At 35.4% G+C, this 19,801-nt stretch overlaps 1 protein-coding gene across 1 annotated transcript in view; it reads right to left on the minus strand.

Moving 5' to 3' along the window:
• Window positions 1-15,107, minus strand: part of lrrn1 (leucine rich repeat neuronal 1) — a 55,216-nt gene extending 40,109 nt beyond the window's left edge. The window contains exons 1-2 of the mRNA XM_051112894.1: window positions 14,954-15,107; window positions 13,135-13,244 (exon numbers count right to left, since the gene is read on the minus strand). The gene's annotated coding sequence lies outside the window, so the exon portion shown is untranslated. The remainder of the gene's footprint in view (window positions 1-13,134; window positions 13,245-14,953) is intronic.
• Window positions 15,108-19,801: the final 4,694 nt, after the last annotated feature.

The raw sequence follows: 19,801 nt of genomic DNA on the forward strand, positions 1-19,801 counted from the left end.
TTGTTTAAACATATTAATATTTGAAAAACATTTGACAGACAAATGTACTTTTTTTTTGTTAAGATTAAAAGTAGTGACATTCATAATTCATGACATTCGTAACAAATTACTTTTTTTTTTTCAAAAGCAGTTTTTTAACAATGATTAAGACACATACTCTCATGTGTATACAAGGTGTAAGGAAATAAATAGTACCTTTAATTGATAGTTACACCATATTGAATTAGGTTTTTAAATTTTATTAGCTGAATAAATAAGCTTTCCATTGATGTATGGTGTGTTAGGATAGGACATATTTGACCGAGATACAGCTATTTGAAAAAGTGGAATCTGTGGGTGCAAAAAAATGAAAGAAAAATACCCGTGCTACTTAAGTTTTGTGGTCTCCGGTCACATATAGCCCACAAAAAAGTAATCGATAATAAATTACATGTTTGATGCATGAAACGTGATCACAGCATGATTAAAAACAGGAAATCTGTGAATAAATAACATTTTCTTAAGTGAAAAGTAAATTCTATTCTCGAACAGTACTTTTAAAAAGTAAAGCATTACTTAGATCCCTCAATCCTCAAAATCTAGCATTAGAGATCCAAGTCACTTCTTTGCCCTGTCAGCAGCAGCAGATATTAGTCACTGAATAATTCAGGGCGGGATATGTCCCAAGTAATTTGTTTGAACTAAATCTCCAAGAAATATCATCCAGGGAGAGTTAGGTAAAGAGATCCAAACCCACTTCAAGAGTTCAGTTCTTTTACATCAATTGTACACTATCAGAAAAAAAAAAGTTTGTAAAATCAGTTTAGATTGGGAACCATTACAAGGACGCATTAGCACTATAATATTCATGGCTCTGACACTACTTTGACTCACTGAATCTTGAGAGCTACCCATAAGCATAAAATTGATAAATTCATCAGTTAAATAATATGAAGTCAACCAGACCAAATACAGAAAACCAAAGTTAAACTAAGGTCAAAAAACTTCTAAAGTGTCCTATTTATAACTTTTAGACACAGCCGGACAGCAACTTCATGTCAGGGTCAAAGAAAAACTCTTTTTATATATACTATAGTATATAGAGGATTTTCGGTAACACTACAGACTTACTCTACACTGCCAGTGAATTCCTGCGGAGATTACAGCGCTCATCCAGCTGAGCAGCATTCTACTAAACATTGGTATAACATGCATGTCATTCGGCTCCATCCTCTCCCTCTCCCATCTTCAAATACTGGCGCACCACTGGGCCTTCATCCTGGGATCCTAGACAGTGCAACCTCCCAACTATGAATAATTCAACACTGAGAGAAACAATTACATAAAGTGGGTGATCAATTATTTAGCCCTGGTTCTATGTATTATTGAGCGTTCAGGAAGCCAGGAAGTTATTATGATTGCAACCCGACAGGAAACTGCATGGGCAATGTTTTGGGGACATGGTTAACATGACTGTGTGGGGTGACCGCTGAGGGGTATTAGGTATTTGCTCAAAGGGTAGCTGCCAAAAACACACCAGATTGTGTAATGAAGTGAAAGACACCAGATTTGTAGAGATCCAAATATGGTATAAATAGTCACACACAGACAGAATCTTTTTGCATTTTCTGGTGAACACAATGCATTAAGAGCCGGGGGTGAAGACTTTTGATCAGAATTAAAATTAGTAGATTTTTCTTATTTTGCCTAAATATCTTTTTTTTTTTATTTAGTACTGCCAAGAAGACAAAATAAGTTAAGGTGTATGTAAACTTTTGACCTCAACTGTATGTCTAAAATATTACTAGTAAAATAGATTTATTTCCCATTACTTGTTATCTCTTTCCACCCACCAAATAATGATATAAACAAAATTTTAAAATATTGCTGTTAATAGAACAAAATAACTGATTAATGCCATGATTTCCAACCAGTATTTAGAATAAAATGGTAATAATGTCTTGGTGGTACCCAAACAGCAGTTTGGAAACCTTTGGGACTCGAATGTCTGTATTTGATATCTGCTAAGCTAAAAAATCAGAATTCAAACTATAAGGTCTAAAACAGGTTAAAACAGGTCCAAAAAAGAGAAAGTGAAAATTCTTGAACTTTAAACGCACCAGACATTGGTTGCAACAGCGGTATGTGCCACTAGAGAGACTGTCGACCGTGTCTACAGTGATATGAAGGGGATGTTTGCCAGAAGCCTTGAGAATTTTCAATGAAAAAAAGAAACGTTTTCCGCTCCACCTTAGTAAAAGAGACAGCAAATCAACAGGGATATCTGTCTTAGATCTCAGACACACTGATAAGTATCCCATGTGTCGGCAAAAGTTTGACTCTCAAGTTTGACAAAACTGAAAATGGGTCTTTTCAAGCGAGTAGAGCTTGGCCATGAATGTAAATTTGGAGGCTGAGGAATAATACTTTTACAGTGAAACACAGACCCATCATACATACAGATGAGATTGTCATCTGGTAAACTGTGCTTTTAATTAATTTTCTTATGGGAATTTAAAGTCTCACTGAGCGAGCCGTGGGAGCGGTTTTCCTCCCTGGTGTCAGCATCTGATTATAAGTCATGATGGAGTATGTGAGCTTCATATATGACACTGGGCTGGAGATATGCTGTCCTCTCATATAACAGATGAACATTATCACAGCAACCATATATCACACTGACAGTGAAGACTAACTTAACATCCAACAATGCCAAAGCCAGACAAGCAAAATTAACATGCTCAGGCATGCATGTTTGCTTTTTTATCTCAGTCAAGACTTTAATTGTTTTTATACTGAGCTAATGAATTAGTATGTGTCCTAACCTCACTTGCATTTTCATTAAGACGCTTTTTAGTGTATTTATTAGGCTAGTTTTGTTGATTTCTGATTTTACTGATGTAAAACGCATAATTGCACAAAAGCCTCAGTTTTCAATCACTCTGCACACCAGAAATTCCAGAGGGTCCATGTTATCAACAGAAAAATCAATGCCATGATTATATAACCTAAGCAATTTACCACAGCTTTGATAGGTAGCACCATATCAATATCTAGATATTACATTCAAGGACAGAAAAGCAACCTAAAGATGTCTTTCAGTAAAGAATTTATCAAATAAGAAAACGTGCAACACGTGTTCTGGGAGAGCTGTTTCCCTCACAAGCTGTTGTAATAAACAAGGCCGCTGAGGCGAGATCTCAAAAGGGACAACAGTCAAAAAAAAACATGCCCGACTCCCAATACGTTAAGAGCCAACTAGTACTCCTGAGGCAACTCAAGCTTGTTTTAACCCAGTTTATGAAGTACGGTGGCATGCTGTGCAACACTCTCTAGATCATTTTATTTCTAACATTGGGCTTGTTGCCAGATGACGGTCCCCACCAAGAAATATGGTCTGTCACACTTGATTCTACTGCCATATTCATCTTTAGGTGTGTGTGGTGGGAGCTTGGGGGGGGGGGCAAGGAGTTTCTAAAATAAAAAATAAATGAAAAAAGGCATTAAAAAACAAGAGCTTCGAAAGACCGGCGTTCAGATTGTATGCACTGCACAAGCTCCACAGGGCATCTTATTGATCATGTGACCTTTAGCATTACAACGTCAAAACTGTGGAGGCTGCAGTCAGCAGAATCATCAGTATTTCGGTGAAAGGACACAGAAGCTATGCCAGGACATCTCCAAACATTATACACAGATTTGCATTATTTTAGGAGAATCTTTTTTCTCATATGAACTTCCTATGCTCTAGGTCTGATCTGCCGCTTCTTAAGTACTTACTATCAGGCTGGATGTTCTGACTATTATTACTGATTTTTGATGATTCAAGATAAAGCAGTTTAGATGAACGTTGGGTTAACACTGACATAAGAGACATAAGGAAGATTTAAAATGACTTAGTAAAAAAGAAAATATAACATATAAATATTTAGCACATGCAGGTTTTTAGCTTAGAAATTCATTAATAGTGCTGGAGTTTGACACAAATTTCATGATTCAATTAAATTCTGATTCATAAGCTCGCAATTCAATTTTCAATTCAATTACAAATTATTACAATTCTATATTGATTATTTTTCATATATATCAAGTACAGTACATACCAAATTTTCTCAAGGAAAATCAACTACTGCTGTAAAAAATACTGATTTATATACATCTGATTTATATACATTTATATACATATAAACTCTTAAATTACACTAAATGAAGTTTTTATAATAATAAAGTTAAAATTACATAATTATATTTTAATTGTAATATATTTTTTTAATTATAATATAAGCATTTAATGGTGGCTGTCATAAAAACTCAATGGATTTATTCAAAAATAATTTAAACATTGAAGAAGATTATATTAAATATGTTACATGGTGCATATATTTAGCAAAATGCTCCTCTCTAGAAGTTAATTTTCTAGCTGACTAAAGTGTTTGTGGACACCGAATGTTTTTTGTTTTCTGAAGTAATGTGACATTACATAACATATTGTTCACAAGCTGTTATATTGACGTTTTTGGGCAGCTGAAACACTGACTGAGCGATTACATGAGACAGGACACATATTTCAGTAAGTTGTACTCTTTCTTTTAACCTTTGGATGTTCATTTATGTTTCATGGTGTAACTCGTATTAAAGCAGATGAGATGATCAGTTTATGCACCGCTTCTCTGAGGTGCCAAAATGCCAACGCGCCAGAACAAAAAAAAATTACTGTTTGAATACTGTAGTAAAAAGGACAGAATTTGGAATACAAGACTTCATATCAAAAGTAACAAAGCACAAAGCTTATTGCGATTTATTGGATGGGAGGTGCACTACAATGTTCAGTTCATTGACTAAAAACAGACTAAACTAATTGATTGGCATTTAAGAATCAAATTAAAAAGAGAAATCTATATATTTGTTTTTACCAAGCTCTATTCATCAAATGCAAATTCCAAAATTTTCTGAAAAACGAAAGCCAATCTATCCAACTCTGACTCAAAATTCTATTTTTGCTAGAGTAAAATGCCTCCTAACCTGCTTATCCACCAACTCCTGGAAGTCAAACACATTTTGTATATCCCCTCCAGATACATCCTTCTTCTTTACAGCCATCTTGGATCTGTGCTCATAAAAGCTCAGCAGTGCACCTGAGGCTCTGCTACAGGTCTTGTTCGGTCAACAACAAAATTCACAAACATGGGCAAAGAAATTCAATTATCCCAGCCATATATCTCCACGAATGCCACCGCGGAGGAAATTGAATGTTGATCTTCCGATTCGATTGGCTCTCCAATGAAATGTAATAGCATTACATAATTGAATGAGTGGGAAAACGACAGGGCAAACAGAGGCAGGATGTTAAATATGAACTGTGCTCACACAGGATGTTGAGGAGATCAGACAGTCAGGGTTAGGAGTGGACAGTAAAGTGTTGATAATCTTGTATTGAAAAAAAAGGCTTTTCAATAATTAAAAATTTGAATATAGCTGATTTTCTTAATAAAATACATATAAATGTAATATAATATAAAGGTTTTAAATCAGTTTTCACTGAGTTCACTTTCTCAAACTCCACTTTTTGCCTTTTTTGAAGATGCACACATGATGTTATCTTGAGCCTTAAGTTCCAAGACAGAAAAGATGCCAGTACTGAGTATGCATATATTATACAGTACATTCACAAACATAACACACTTGGTGAATTACTGATGATTATCTCTTTCAACAAAAGAAAAAAATAAGCCTCAAACTGTTTACCCTAGAAAACAGGTGGATGCAGCCATATGCAGTGAACTGCAAGGTAAACCAGTTATTCAGAATGGCATGCAAACAGTAGACCGAATCCACTGTCTGTTACAATAAAGATCGTCTAAGCTACAGTAATTTTGCATCCCGCCATCTGTCAACTTGCTTCATAAAGCAAAACCCCATTTGAACAAACTACACGATACACTACATAGGCTATACCCTAACAGATGTTACAGATTTCAACACACTAGATTATGTCATAATTGTCAGACAGCATTAAGTGATATTCATGTGAAACTTATGTCACTAATCAAATTTTATGACAATGTCATCACCAAATGTCTCACAGTCCCAGAGCACTAGGTATCATTGCGATTTTTAATTCATCCATATAACAACATACAAGCAGGCAAGCACACAGAGCAAAAAATGTATTCAAGAAGAATGCAAATTGGTTCATTAATATTAATAACTTTTACAGTAAGATGCCAGTCAGGAGAAAACGGTGGGAATTTGCAAGTCTAATCCGGACTTTAGGACTCTAGGAAGGGTTTGTTCCACATCACAGCAAAAAGATGTCTTACTGTGACTGGAGGGAACTGAATACCTCTGTTACATCAGATTTTATCTGTGTTTCAAGACATTAAGATGAAAAAATGAGACAGGAGAAATAAAAAAAAAAACACAATAAGTGAGCCATAAGGGTTACATCCACCAATTTAGGTCTAAGTTGCCCTCAGTTTCATATAAAAAACTATGCTCACCTACACACCATCCTCCTCTAATGCTGACGTGCTAATACCAGACTTCCTTCATGTAATGGCGCATACCACATCAGTTCATCCCTCTGCTTCCCTGCTTTAGTTCTGTCCTCATTAAGACCCTAGTACTGACACCTATATTCTCCATTGAGCTCTACTGCCCACTTATCCTTTGCCAGTCCTGTACTAATGAAGCCTCATTTGTTGACTCTGAGTGATTAGACTTAATCAGGGCTTAATGACCTTGAGGCCACAAATGCAAGAAGGCAAAGGCTTGTTAGCCTGGGAGAGTTGTTGTATTTTAATGTGCATGCAGAAAGGAAAACGTGAAAATGGACAAGAATTTACCAACATAGCAGGAAAGGGCAAAAGTATGTTTTCAAACTGCTGTGAAGAATTCCACTAGATTTAAAGAGCTCATATTATACTTTTTGTACTTAACTTCTCCCTTGAGATTCACTTATAATATTGCTGAAGCTTTATGAGCCAAAACGAGCCATATTTTAGTTTCTCATTACCACTTTCCACCCTTATCTTAAAAGAGTCCTTTAAGAAACACCTCCTTTGCATATCATGATTTCTCTGGTTCTGCTCGAGCTGGTTGGGATTTTTCTGTTGGTTCAAATATATACTTCCAGTCAAAAGATTTTGAACAGTAAGATTTTTTATGTTTTTTAAAAAATTCACTTCTGCTCACCAAGCCTGCATTTATTTGATCCAAAATACAGCAAAAACAGTAATATTGTGAAGTATTTTTACTATTTAAAATAACTGCTTTCTATGAATATATGCTGAAAATAGAAATTATAGAGAAATAGAGATTATAGAAATGAATATTTTTATTTGGCAAGGATGCTTTAAATTGATCAAAAGTGATGATAAAGATTTCTTTTTCAGATAAATGCCATTCTTCTGTACTTCTACTCAGCTGTTTTCTACATAATAATAACAAGAAGAAAAATGTTTGTTGTTTTTTTTGTGCAGCAAATCAGAATATTAGAATGATTTCTGAAGGATCATGTGACTGGAGTAATGATGCTAAGAATTCAGCTTTAAAATCACAGGAATAAATTATTCAAATAGAAAACAGTTATTATAAATAGTAAAAATATTTCAAATTAAAATTTTTGGATAAAATAAATGCAGTATTGGTGAGCAGAAGAGACTTCTTTAAAGGGGTCATCGGATGCAAAGTTCACTTTTCCATGTTGTTTTAACATTAACGTGTGGTGTGGTGTCACACCGACAGAGGCTGCTCCCACGATAGTTGATTGACATGAGCATCTTACCTCAGACCCGCCTTAAATCAGCTGTTACAGTCCGACCTCCATTGTCTCGATGCCGGAGCAGGGATGTAAGTTAGACAAGAATATCTCAGATTGAGTGATTAAGGTGTTGTGTTGCTGGATGTAATAATGAACAGTGGTCGTCGCTTACTCCCCACATCTGAGCAGCTGAAGATGCAGTGGATTAAGTTTGTTTGTGAATGGAATGCACCTCCCACTCTACATATATCCCTCTATGTTCATTCGTGATCCAGCTTCACTTACCGCAGAAGTAAGTATAAGGGTTTTTTTTATGAATCTTTGCGATCGCCTTTCCTAATAATGTGCTAGTTAGCAAGTTTAGCGGCTAAACGCGGCTAAAGTAAACAGGCTCATCACTCCACAAAGAGAAGAGAGAGGCGGGGCAAGCAGAGCTCATTAACATTTGAAGCAACCTCGACCAGAACAGGATGATTTTTGCAGCGCTGATTTTGGCAACGTAAAAAAGGTGTTTTTCCACTACCATTGAGAAATTTTAATCAAAGCATGTTATAGACTTTTCATTAAAACCCTAAAGAATCATATCAACTTGTGGAAAATGGGCATCCAATGACCCCTTTAAAAAAAACATTAAAAAACTTTTGACTGGTAGTGTAGTTTTAACTGTCCTATCCTTCAATAACAGTCTTTGTATAAAATTTGCATTACATTTTGGATCACAAAACGATTCACACTGAAATGTTCTGCATAAACTGTTCTAGACTGATTCAGACTGATCAGACTGTATTGATTCTGTTTCATTATGCTGATGATCAAGAATCATTTCATTCCTTATGACATGATCTATTTAAAAAATGATTTTTAGATGCTTCCTCACAAATGTATTCAAAGCACAGCTTATGTAACACACAAATGTTCATGTACATCAAAACACAGAAAAAAATCTTTTTTACAGTGCTTTTTCTAAGTGCATAATTAGCTGGAAGATAAAATCCCATCAGAGATGTCATAATGCTGCTTACATAATTCTAAAAACTGAGGCTGAAACACATCAGCACTGTGTTATATTTCATAGTATGGCCCAATTGTTACTGTATCTTTCTCACTACTTTGTATGCCTCACAGCAACTGCAGTATGTATTTAATATGCCCGGATGTTCCAGTGAGACGAGATTAATTATGAGAACCATAGCATCATGCTAAAGCGGTCTACGAGTGAATGACAGCCCATGCCGAAAAGGAGACAAGCGAGGAAACAGCAACGCTCCACCATCCGGAGAAAACACATAAAGCATGACATTCATAAAAGGTCAGGCTCTCGCTGTCTTTCATCCACAGACAGGCAAACACACACCCACACAAACTCAAGCAGGTATCCACACACAACCCTTACCACAACTTCCAGTTCCACTGCCGAAGTTGAATATTTTCTATCATTCTTGAATTATTAGATGCCCTTTATTTCCTATTGTATACTATTGTCAGTCAGGTTTACAACTAAAAAGTTCCAAGAATTCATGCACTACTGAAATGCAGACAGCATGCAGTAATGCAGATTTAATGCTAAGCAGTTATGAACTTGATGGCCCACATCAAGAAGGTCTAAGGGAAGATATGGCAGCCACAGTACTAAATGAAAAAAATATGATATTTAGGCAAAATAAGAAAAATTTACACATCTTCATTCTATTCAAAAGTTTATACCTGCGGTTCTTAATGCATAATTTTTCCTACTGAAGCATCAGTGAGCATTTGAACCTTCTGTATTAGTTGCTTGAGTCCTCAGTTGTCCTTAGAGTGAAAAGATGGATCTCAAAATCATACAGTCATTGTTGGAAAGGGTTCAAATACACAAAAATGCTGAAAACCCAAAGATCTGAAAGATTTTTCTGAAGAACCGCAGGCAGTTTAACTGTTCAGGACAAACAAGGGACTCATGAACAACTGTCCCTAAGCAAAAAAAAAAAAAACACAGCTGTGGATCATTCAGGTAACAACACAGTATTAAAAATTAAGCATTTGTAATCTTTTGAACGGGGTCATTTTTATAAATTCAACTATTATTTTCTCTTGTGGACTATATGTAGACGTCTTTTATGTGTTAAGTATTTTACTCAGGTCAGTGCTAAATAAAAAATAACATGCATTTTGTATGATCCCTCTTATTTTGGTAAAATAACATTTTATAGACAATGCAAGGTGTATATACACACACACACACACACATATATATAATGCATTTGGAATGCAATAAAACACAAAATCAAGGTTGCATAGCTAGAAGCATCTGCGTTTACATTCTAGCATACATACCCTTACACAGATGCAGATACATACACATACAGGCATACATGAAAATGCACACGTGCAAACACAGACACCACAGTCTCTCCCAGGTTTCCTCATCAGTATTCCATGGTCACAGCACGCTGCAGTGACACTGCTGTTATCTGGCCTCTCTTCCGCTCTGCTATGTGGCTTTGGGAGAGGCTACATAGAGCTTCATGCTTATCTGTGACAAACCTCCCCATCTGAGACTGTTTGCTTTCTTCTGCTCACTCACTCAGTCACTCACTGTCTCTCTCACTCTGTCTGTCTGCCTGCCTGCCTCTCTCTTTCTCCCTGTTGTGGTCATTCAGAGTCTTTTATCCTGATTATCTGATTTATCTGATGAAAACAATGGTACATGAGAGGTTTAGAAAAAATTGTGGCTTTGCAGCTGTACTAAGATCTTCATATGAAAAAAAGGGTGGAAAAAGACTGTCACTTGTCTTTGCTTTCAGTTTAATTCCCATCAGCTTCAAAGGTGGGCAGAGAAGACATCTGGTAGAATTAAACTGCTAAAAATATCGGTGAGGATACTCAAAGCAGTAGACATCTCACCGTAAAAGCCAGAAGACATCAAAGGTTTGTACGGAGCATCTTCAGGGGGGCGCAGTCTTATGGATTTTAATGAAGCCACTTTTTCTGCAGTGCTACCTTTGCGAGAGTCTCCCCAGCTGAGATTTATTAGCAAAAGATTAGTGGCTACTGCTAGCTTCCTGTCTGGCAGAATAGCATGTCTAATCCACTGGTTTCATATTGTCAGTTTGCTGCTAAAATGCTGCATCGGGCAAAAATGATTTAATGTAAGCAGCACTTCCCTTGTTATTTTTACCCTTCTGTCGGACTGACACGAGCTTGAGTGGCTTTTTTCCTTGCTGGGTAATGCCATTTTGATGCTACACAGGTGCAGACTGCACCTGCTGTCTCTCAGTGCTGCTCTTTCATTGGCCCAGATGTATCGTGAAGCAGAATCTTGGCCAATCAGGCATTACCGAGTGTTGCCAAAAGCAACTTCTTGTGATCTGTGTGGTTGCGCATGCTGAAACCAACTTAGAGCAACCAGTCTTGCGTTAGACACACAATACAAACAACAGTAATGTGAGAGGAAATTGTGCTTTGCATAAAATATCACAGCTGAAGAGAAACTGAGTGTTTCCTTACTGTTATTCAAAGTTAATAATAAAGTCAAATTCCAAAAAAAATACAAACATTAACAAAAACAACTTATGTACTATGGCAACATGTTTGAATGGTTTTAAAAATGTGTCAGAGATAATTATATAATTGTCTTCATTAGAGAAATTCAGCCCTCTAACTGAATTAGATGAACTGAATGCAAACAGAGGAATCAGTGTCTTAAGCTCAAGTCTAGCTGCCAAGTTGAAGCCCATTTCCTTTTTCACAGAAGTGGAACAGTAGTTTGTTCTCTTGCCCCCTGAATCAGTGCCCTGTAAATTGGCACTCACAAAAAGGATGTTTCTCTCCATTTGGTTGACAGTCTGAGCTGCACTGCAGGCAGTGAGCAGTAAAGAAATTTAAACAAGCTGTCCTTCAAAAAGTAATAACCTGTGGCCCTATTAGGGCCATGTTTGATCTCATCAAATAAAGAGTATTTAAAAATGAACCTGAAACTTTTTTTAACCTCAAACTGTTTAGTAAGTCTCTTTACACATTTGAAAAGGAAAGCATGACATTAAATAACCAGTAAGTGGGCAGTCACTAACTATTCAAAATGTTTTGGTAATAAAATAAAATAGAAAATAAAATAAAGAAAAAAAAGAAAATAAGGACATTTTGCCTTATGCCTAAGTTTAAATACATCAATTACTGAAACTAAAGCAGAAATAAAGATTTAAGTTAAGTACAAAAAAAAAACATTTATTAAAAATGGAACAAATTACTAAAACTAAACTAACCTTAAAACACTAATAATAATAATAATAATAATAATAATAATAAATTCAATAATAGTATATAAATAATTCAAAAACAACATTGTGGCCAATATTAAAATACAATAAAATTTTATATAAATAAATTACAAATCACCAAAAACTAAAATGACTAATTTGAAATGAATAACACCATTAGTATAAAAAAATGTATACAACGGTATAAAAATTGATTTGTTTTGCAATTTACTAGATTATATTTAATAGTGTTAGTAAATTATTTTGTTTTAAAGATTAACTTTGAGCATTAGATGACAGCAAATGTAATAAAAATCCAGGAAAAAAATTCATAGAAAAATAACTGATATGTTGCTGATATGTTGTCCATATATTTTTATTTTATATTTTTTAATAATCTTAATCAAAATTTAAATTGGAAAACTTTTTTATTTTAAGCTTTAGAATATCATCATGTCACATCATAAAAATATATCTTTAATATCTCCATACAGCAGCTAATGTACCAAACCCATACCACACGCTTATAGGCAATATTCTTAATGTATGCAGCAAATTTTCCTGACTAACTCTGTCTCCCATTCTAGATAATGGCATGCTGTTCTGTATCTTGCTGGGAGGGTAATTAACACCATTCCTGCCTCCTTATTATCTCAGATGCAGAAGATTATAAAGACAAATGCGAGCGCCGTTTTCAGAAATGCAGAGTCATGCCTGCAGTGTCTTTGCACCTCATCAATGTCCTTGGAAAGCATCTGCATTGGACTGAATTTTGGCATGAAGGTGCCAAACATAACAAGCCATCGGGGATCAGATACTAACTTCTAGTGTTTTCCCTCCGTCCTTGTAATCTCACTGCTATCAGAGGAACTTCACTGTTTTCTAATCAACAATTCAGGTGAAGCACACAAATAATCTGCAGGACTAGATTTTAACTTCACCAAGAATATATATATTTTAAAAAATCCTTTTGAATTATTCTAACCATTATACCAGGTCAGTAAACATGACTATGCTTAGATGCCGTTTAGTGATCAATGGACTGGACCAGATGTTGTGGTGTAAGGTCAATTTCTCGATCACACTGTACTTTCTTCAGTCTGCTGAAGGTGGAAGGTCTTCTCTGGAGCATTAAGTAACATTTAAATGGCTACTCACCTTCATTCCAGCACTTCCTTGCAAATTGTTCCATCCTCACAGTAAGCATGCTTGAGTCTTTATCATGGCTCTTTAATGCCCTCTAGAGCTCAATGCTTCTTCTTCGATTTCTGTGAAAACATAAGAAGTAAATACTGTATTTAGTACTGCAGAAACGTTTACACCACTATCTTTGCCGGGACTTGTCATAGACGTCTATTGTTTATATATCAACTAATCAATGTTTTTTTTAAACCTACCCCTCACATAAACATTTTTACATTTTATTTTAGTATTTTTAATATACTAGGAACACCGGTCCCGACAACATTAACATGTCAGTTTTGCTATCCTTGTGGATGGTCCCACAATGGAGTATAAACTTGTACACGTCTGTGTGTGTGTGTACCTGGTATTTATCACGTTATGTCCCCAGAAGGATAGTAAATTTTGACCTGTGAGCTAGGTTTAGGTGTAGGGCGATAGAAAAAACGGTTTGTACAGTAATGTCCCCACAAGGATAGTAATACCAGTAAATTTTGACCTTGTGGGGACATTTTTTAAGGTCCCCAGGAGGAAACAGGCTTATAAATCATGCAGAATGAATGTTTTTTTTTTCTTCTTTTTTTTTTTTTGAGAAAGTGAAAGTGTGCACAGTCTCCTGTGAGGGCTAGGTTTAGGTGTAGGGTGATAGAAAATACGGTTTGTACAGTATAAAAACCATTATGCCTATGGAATGCCCCCATAAAACATGGAAACACAACACAATGTGTGTGTGTGAGTGTGTGTGTTTGGTTTATATATCCTGATGTATCCTGGTGGGGACTTAAACCCGAATATACACACACACTCATTGAGGTCCCCATGGGTACAAAAGCTTATAAATTATACAGAATGAGTTTTTTGAGAAAGTAAAAATAGGTGTGAGGTGTAGGTTTAGGTGTAGGGTTGGTGTAGGGCGATAGAAAAAACGGTTTGTACAGTATAAAAACCATTATGCCTGTGGAATGTCCCCATAAAACATGGAAACACAACATGTGTGTGTGTGTGTCCAAATGTCCAAAATTTACTGGTATTACTATCCTTGTGGGGACATTTGGACACACACACACATGTTGTGTTTCCATGTTTAATGACATTTTTAGGTCTGGTATTACTATGGGGACATTTGGACACACACACACATGTTGTGTTTCCATGTTTAATGACATTTTTTAGGTCGCCATGAGGAAACAGGCTTATAAATCATGTAGAATGAGATTTTTTTTTTTTTCTTTTTTCTTGAGAAAGTAAAAGTGTGCACAGTCTCCTGTGAGGGCTAGGTTTAGGTGTAGGGCGAAAGAAAATACGGTTTGTACAGTATAAAAACCATTATGCCTATGGAATGTCCCCATAAAACATGGAAACACAATATATGTGTGTGTGTGTGTGTTTATATATCCTGGTGTATCCTGGTGGGGACTACACACACACTCATGGAGACTTCTATCACGGTGGAGACTTGAATTGAGGTCCCCATGGGTACAAAATCTTGTAAATGATACAGAATGAGTTTTTTGAGAAAGTAAAAATGCAGAATGTTTCCTGTGATGTGTAAGTTTAGGTGTAGGGCGATAGAAAATACGGTTTGTACAGTATAAAAACCATTACGCCTATGTAGTCCGTACAAGGACAGCTGACCAGACGTGTGTGTAGACTAGAGCAATATGAAGAAGTACCACAAGATGTCACACTTAACACTTTTTAACGTTACCTGCCACGTGTATGTAGTAGTTACATCTATGTAATAGTTTAGTCGTCAATAACAACGTTTTTCTCAAAATAATTATAATTTACTCACCACGTCATGTTCCATTGAAGAAAAGAAAAAATCCAAAAGAAAAGAAACATCTCCAAAAATGACAAACATACGACAACAAAGTAGCCTAATAGACTCGACACTATATTCAAAATCTTCTGAGGTTTTGTAACAGACTTATTCGACGTACATTAAATATAAACGGTTTTATTTAATGAAAGTCCCATCCTCACTTTAAAATCGAATATGGCACCAAACGCGTCAACGACGGCTGGTCACGCGAACCAATGGCGTTGACGCGCACTTTTGTAGTCCGTACGACTATTTGTAGTGCATTTCAGAGATGATCTGTTATTTCGAGGGTTGTTTATTTCAAGAACAATGTTATTATGCTGTGTGTCTGCACGTTACTGTACAGTTTACCACTAGGTGTCAGACTTGATTTTAATATTTTTAAGAAACTCAAATTTCCTAATCTGAGTAGTCATTAATAGCCTACCCAAAGTAGTTTAGACTGTTTTGTTATATTGTTAGAGGCTATGATCAAGCATTATATTAGTTTAAATACTGGTTTATCATTGTAGTCTACAATTTTAACAGATTTTAATGATGTAACAAAACCCCACAGATACACTACCAGTCACAAGTTTTTGAACAGTAACAAGAGTTTTAATGTTTTTTAAAGAATTTTCTTCTGCTCCCCAAGCTTTATTTGATCCCAAATACAGCAAAAGCAGTAATATTTTGAAATATTTTCACTATTTAAAATAACTGCTATCTATTTAATATATTTAATAACATGATTTATTCCTGTGATCGAAGCTAAATTTTCAGCATCAATGCTTCAGTCTTCACATGGTGTCACATGGTGCTTCAGAAATCATTCTAATATGATGATTTGCTGTTCAATAAAAATGTATTATTATTATTATTATTATTATTATTATTATTATTATCAATTTTTAAAACAGTTAGGTATATTTTTTCAGGATTCTTTAATAAATAGAAAAATCCAAAGACCAGCATTTATCAGAAATAAAAAGCTTCTATAACATTATACACTAAATCATTGAAAAGCTTTTGTTTTGTTTTTTTTGTTTTGTTTTGTTTTTTGTTTTTTTGGTGGTGGGGTAGGAATTAACACTTTTATTTAGCAAGGATGCTTTAAATTGATCAAAGGTGATGATAAAGACATAATGTTACAAAAGATTTCTATTTCTAATAAATGCTGTTCTTCTGGATGTTCTATTCATCAAAGAAAAGAAAACATGAAAGAAATCGACAATAATAATATATAATAATAATAGTAGTTTTTGAGCAGCAAATCAGAATGTTAAAATGAATTCTAAAGGATCATGTGACTGGAATAATGATGTAAAAAATTCAGCTTTGAAATCACAAGAATAAATTACATTTTAAAATATATTGAAACAGAAAACAGTTATTTTAAATAGTAACAATATTTCATTACTGTTTTTGCTGTATTGGATCAGAAAATGCAAGCTTGGTGAGCAGAAGAGACTTATTTTAAAAACATTAAAAATCTTTTGACTTGTACATGCACACAATCAAAAACCCTTAATGACATGAAAATTTAAATTTGTAGTTATGCAATACACTGGCAGACATGCGCGTGATGCTATATTATGACCTCCAGAGATTGAGCAATGTGCTGAGAGCTGGGATGAAGATGGGGAACAATGTCATTATGTCATCACATTATTTAATCAAAAGCACACAGTGTTTAGACAATTTAAATTCAGGTCACACTCTTGAAAATTAATATGAAAATAAACTTTAAAATAGGAAGCATTCCACATTAAGACTTGTTAAAAGATAATGTCTGGCTTTGCATGCAGCACACAAAATTGCACGTCCCTCAACTAGAGAAAATTTATATTAAGTTTAATGGCAAATAAAAATTCAGAGTGCTTATATCACGTTTGAAAAAAACACTTAGGCATCTTGAAGGCATACCTAAAAACAAATCAATACATTTTTGTTGCTTAGCACATTCAGTCTTACGTAATATTCCTCAGTCAACAGCGGCTGATTTCCATCAAACTTCTGTGTTTATAACACATCATTTCCCTGCTTGAATGCAATAAGCATCCCATGGCTGGGCATTTGATTGATTTATTTTTCTGAAACAGCTTTGATTAAACTTTGTTCTTCTCATTTACTTCTAAGTTGCCGACCACACTAATTGACCACAAAATACTCACACATGCAACAAACAGAAAACATATAAAAACTCAATAATAATTCACTAATAAGCATTAGCTCCTGTCTATACACTGGATAATTCTGAAAAGTACTGCTTGCTGGATATATAACTTTTTTAAACAATAACATTGTATTTTTGTAGGTAACAATAAGCTTTTTTCATGTTCACCTAGAACAACCCCAGACATTATAATTACCTGAACGGCTTTTTAGAAAATAATATAGTGAGATTGTCAGGTGAGATCTTGTCATGACAGCTGATTAGCATGACCCCTTATCATGCTAAATGCGCACTATGAAAAGAGCCTCTCATTACCATCTCATAATACCTTGTGTGTACAAAAACCTCCCATCAGAACGGTCTCTGATGTCCCTTTTCTTGTTGTTATGGAAACCCTGCAGAAATTATTAGCCATTCCTGTCCAGGTCTTCCTAGTCTATCAGTGGCACAGTTCATCCCCGTTGACATATTATTGGCTCTCAAGTGTCATTTAAAATTGCAGTGAACCAGTCAGGTTAATGCAGTTAACATCCAAAGTGTTACTTGAATGTCAAACAACCAACATTATCGAGATCAGCCTTTGAATCTTATCAAGGGAACGACTGGGTTTGTATTTTTCTCAACAAATGACTCAAAGAAATTGTAGATTTGCTTACAATTCTCCAGTTTTCTAGTTACTTGGGGGGAAAAAATAGCCGGAAAGCTATTTGGCACTTTTAGTTTAGACTAAATGTCAGGAATGGTTACATGCAGCATAAAATGCAACTAAATCTGCAACTATGCATAGCCTCTTAAGGAAGTTTCTATAGTTTATATAAGTTTATAGTCCCATCAAGTAATCAGATCAAATTCACTCAGATTTGACTATATGCTGGTTAACCACAGTGCCAAAACTTTTTATTCTTCCATTTTGACTACATATTTACTAAGATGGTTTGTTTGGTGGTCTGAAACAAAATGCTCTGTTTTAACTTAATTTACAAAAATTGAAAAATACACCTATTATATATACTCAAACAGACTATTTGAGATGCATTCCACACAGGTGAAGAGTGTGTAAATGATGTTAAAGTACTGGACCAATCTGAGAACAAGAGAGCAATAGAAAATGCTGTGACTTTCACAAGAGAAGTTCACATCCAGAACAAAAATTTACAGATAATGTACTCACCCCGTTGTCATCCAAGATGTTCATGCCTTTCTTTCTTCAGTCGTAAAGAAATTATGTTTTTTGAGGAAAACATTTCAAAAGTTATCTCCATATAGTGGACTTCAACGGTGCCCGCAAGATTGAATGTCCAAAATACAGTTTCAATGCAGCTTCAAAGGGCTCTAAACGATCCCAGCCAAGGAATAAGGGCCTTATCTAGTAAAACGACTAGTCATTTTATTAAAAAAAAAAAAAAAGTATATACTTTTTAACCTCAAATGCTCGTCTTGTCTAGCTCTACCATGTGTAATCTGGGTCAATACAGTTAGGTTATGTCGAAAAAACTCTCATCTCATTTTCTCCTCCAACGTCAAAATCAGAACTTCTCCTTTAAAAGAAAGTAATGGAGTTTTGACACTCCGACAGACAAAATATAGTACAACCTGGGAACGCTTAGAGAAGGCATGGAAAATTGCAAGACACTTGTCACTGAGGTCTGTGCAATTACCACCGCCATCACAAGAGAGTCTTCAACTAAGTCAGATGCTGCAATCACCTACTATTACATTGCGCTTGCAGCAGACTATTATGCACCTGCTGAATCTCAGACACCTAAAGTTGTCCTTGACTGTGAACTGAACTTCTTTACAACAAAACAGTACTGTTACAAAAGGCACAAAATCCACAGGAAGTGTTGCCCTGGACCACCATTTTGCAGCTAATGAAGTAAAAAACATGCATCCTATATTGTTCAAGCTTTCACTAGAGAAACCCATTAAGATGTGTGAAAATGTTGACTGCTCCTGACCTTTTCTTTGAGTTGTTTATATGAGCCAGCACTCCTTTCATCTCTCAGATCTTAAAACACCCAAAAAAAAAGAAAATGAAAAGAAACTAAGCCATACTTTGTGTTTAGCTCTTTTTCTTCAACAAGGAACATACAGTATGATTGCAAAAAACAAGGCTCACGTGGATGATGATACTGGGCACCCACAAAGTGTGAGATGACTCAAGCCTTTCAGAGGTTCTGTCTAATGGGAGAAATATGGCCAGCATGGGGAACGTGCACGTGAATGCATGGTCCGTGCATTCAGTTGTTTATTTAGTCCTGTGGAAGATATGTTCAACCAGCAGTCTTTGATTATTTGGATTTGAATATGCACATGGGTGGTTAGATGGATGGAAGATAACCTGCTTACGAATTTTAGAGTGCACTGTTCCTCATCCCCACTGTGTTCTAAGAGATGCTTTTGTGTCCTACTTTCAACCAGACACTCAAGCAGTGCACCGTGTGCCATTACATAGAAAAGGTTACTCTGGTTACATTTGTTTTATGTCCATTGGATTGAGTGGGGAATATGGAGTGGAGACATGTGGCAGCATCTATGTTGAGTGCTCATGCTTTACACACGTGTTCAATAGGGGACAGATGATGAGTTCATTGTCTCCCAAGAGCATCAGGAATTAAAATCAAAATGCCTTCATCGGCTTCTTCTCACTCACGTTATATACA

The sequence above is a fragment of the Labeo rohita genome, chromosome 6 (assembly GCF_022985175.1).
Source record: "Labeo rohita strain BAU-BD-2019 chromosome 6, IGBB_LRoh.1.0, whole genome shotgun sequence".
In the NCBI taxonomy this organism is placed as follows: domain Eukaryota; kingdom Metazoa; phylum Chordata; class Actinopteri; order Cypriniformes; family Cyprinidae; genus Labeo; species Labeo rohita.